The sequence below is a fragment of the Cryptotermes secundus genome, unplaced genomic scaffold, assembly GCF_002891405.2.
Source record: "Cryptotermes secundus unplaced genomic scaffold, Csec_1.0 scaffold43, whole genome shotgun sequence".
Lineage (NCBI taxonomy): Eukaryota > Metazoa > Arthropoda > Insecta > Blattodea > Kalotermitidae > Cryptotermes > Cryptotermes secundus.
In genome coordinates this window covers 1,541,175-1,544,240 of record NW_019723298.1, presented here as the reverse complement: position 1 = coordinate 1,544,240, position 3,066 = coordinate 1,541,175, and the positions used below count along the sequence as shown (strand labels likewise).

The 3,066-nt window shown below is 39.9% G+C and overlaps 1 long non-coding RNA gene across 1 annotated transcript in view; it reads right to left on the bottom strand.

Annotated features, from left to right (window-relative positions):
• The window catches only part of LOC117282098, a 6,626-nt gene extending 4,417 nt beyond the window's left edge, over positions 1-2,209 (bottom strand). Inside the window, exons 1-2 of the long non-coding RNA XR_004512707.1 lie at positions 2,149-2,209; positions 1,202-1,354 (exon numbers count right to left, since the gene is read on the bottom strand). This is a non-coding gene — a long non-coding RNA (uncharacterized LOC117282098). The remainder of the gene's footprint in view (positions 1-1,201; positions 1,355-2,148) is intronic.
• Between the last annotated feature and the right edge of the window lie 857 nt (positions 2,210-3,066).

Here is a 3,066-nt window from a genome sequence, read left to right as displayed (position 1 = left end):
AGGGCTAATTGGATTGGTCATGTTTTACGCAGAAACTGCCTTCTAAAAGAAGTTATCGAAGGAAAGATAGAGGGGCGGACAGAAGTGACAAGAAGACGAGGAAGAAGACGTAAGAAGATGCTGGTTGACCTTGGGGACAGAAAAGGATACTGTCATTTGAAGGAGAAAGCTCTAGATCGCATTAAGTGGAAGAACTGTTTTGGAAGAGACTGTGGACCTGTTGTCTTGACAGATTACTGATGATATATATATATATATCCTGAAATGCAGAATACATGTCTCTCTTTTTGCAGTTTCTGAACCCCTGCTCCTGAAGTAATCCAACATATGGGGTAAAGTTAGATAAGGTAAAATTGTCCCTGTTCTTAATTGATTAAGCACCACACCATGAAGATGAATGGAGTGGAGGTGTAGCGCCAACATTCCTGACCTATGCACTAGATGGAAGTACCTCAGCTACTTTACCCCTGGGAAAGAGCTCCTGGTACCCATTAGATATGAGGCTGGGTGGGCACCAGGGCATGTCTCAATGTTGTGGAGCAGAAAAAATCTTGTTTCTGCTGGGAATCAAAACCCAATCAACCATCCCATAGTCTAGCTGCCATACTGACAGAGCTTTCCAAGCTCACCAAATATTTTCAGTACCTCTTAAATTTACTTCACAGTCAGCAACAAAAACAAAACATGTCTAATAAAGAAAATGTACAATAACATCAGATGTTTAACTTCTTAAGGAATATCCATATTCATTAGGTTCAGGATTTGATTATCAGCTTTTTTGAAAGATAAGGGGATTTATATTTTCAAGAAGATTTGTTGTTATTCACAAACTTGAAAGGTTTCATGGCAATCTGGCCGCACCATAGCTCAAGCGGTTAGTCACTGGCTTCCCACCATGGTGGCCCAGGTTCGATCCCGAGTCTGGTCAAGTGGGATTTGTGGTGGAAAAAGTTTTCTCCAAGTACTTCGGTTTCCCCTGTCAATCTTCATTCCACCAAATTCTCCATCATCATAATCACAGGGGCAGGCTACAATAGGCTAATTAGTGGCCACCATGCCAAGTGGACTCCACCCCCCCCCACGTGAATTAAAAAAAATCACAGAAATTTGGGTATCACATTGAAAATTGTGTTTCTCTGTGTCCATTTGACATAAAATGACTATGCTACAGTAACACACAATATTTCTGGTTGGGATATACCTGCTTCAAATCTGAGTCAGTTAGCAGCAATGCTGCCTGAGGATTTTTGTTATTCTTCAATCTCTACAACCAGCATCTTAACAGAAGCTTAAGTAGGCCATAACCACACCCATTCAAGTGCTTCCACACTTGTCATTCAGTGCTACATAACATCTGAAATCAAATCACCATTAAATAAACTAAGAATTAACTTAATCGAGATATGAACTAACAAATTCAGCTAGTTATTGTATAAGTATATGACAAACTTCTTCATTAACGGGAACATTTAGAAACGGAACACAAATTGGAAAATAACTGCACTCATTTGTTCCACTTTTTCCCATGCTGTATTTGTACTTCTTATGGAAGAAATTTTTTTAGGCAGCCAGTGAAGACAAGGAATTATTTCATCTCAGGAACTGAACATTCCAATATGAGCTTATGATTCTAAAATCCGTTGTGTGGTTCAAGTACAAAATATCAACACACAGATTTCTGGTAAATGTGCTTGTTTCATATTAGATTACGATGTCTCAGAGGTCATCTGCCTTCTTCAGCTGATTTGGTTCGTTATCTTAGCTCTGTTATAAACTTCTGAAGTTACTTTGAAGCCCTCCATCGGTAAACATGTAACAGTTGCGCTGGTTCAACTGCACCAATATTGCAAAAGCAAGTACTTTTCTGCATATCTTTTCCTTTCAAGAGTGTGTAATTATTTCACGCTTGCAGAAATTTATGTCAATGCATCAGAGGTGTATGTCTACGCTTTAAAATATTTAAAGACGTAACCTCAAGCATTAAGACCTGCAAGAGATATACTGCCAAAATACGTGTTACCTACAACGGTATACTTTCAAGAAGCACAATCGTATATAGGCATCTTTTAAAACATACATATTACTAATAGTGAACACACCACATTGATTCAGCATTTCAATATTTCTTTTTATGCAACACGCACCTACCTGCATCTACAAACCATGCCTGTCATTCTACTTCGTATTTCCGCCCAATTTCTTGTATTTGTCACTTATCTGTGTCATATCCACGGAACACACAATGACATCAAAGTACATGCTGGGCACAGGAAATGTAGTACATGAGCAAAGATTATCTTCTTCATTACTGTGCAAGGACAGTGTAAAAATAAAAATTCGAACTTACCCATTAGATTTAATATATTATGCTATCACCCACGTTTTCTGTGTATTTTAATAGAAGTTGTTATGGAGCCAAGGGTCACGTGCATGTAGATGTAGTTTTTTTGGTAAATGTGGAATCACTACAATTAGACGGTAAGCTTGGAAAAAACAAAAAACTGAACAGTAATAAGGGCATGACCCGGAGAGCTCGGGTCTACAAGGAAGTACAAGAACTCCTGACTAATCAGAATGTTAACGCGGCGGCGTAAACCGCTGACAATGCGGAAGGGCTATATGAAATGGATCATAAGCACTATGGCAGATGGAAAATGCTGAGTAGGAAGAGGCGGCCTACCAAACGAGTCAACCCCTTCTGGGTTGACAACCAATAATCAAGCTACACCGACCCAAAATCACGTCCGGGTAGGAGGACCCCTACACCCGGAAGGCGACGAGTCAGCGAGCAGAGGTTATAAAAACCCGAGACGACCCATTTTAGGGGCTTCTTCTTTTTAGCTCTGGGGCTTTTTGCCTATTCGATCCGATTCGATTCTATTCGGATCTATTACACTATTCGTATTAATGTCATTACATTAGTATTACAATTGTGGCCATGAGTGGACGCTGGATCGTGATGGCGAGCCTCCTCATCTGCAGCTCAAGTAAGTGAAACCATCTCATATAGCCATGATCATTAAGTGTAAAGTGTAACCCGGGAGAGATAGCTAATCAGATGGGCTA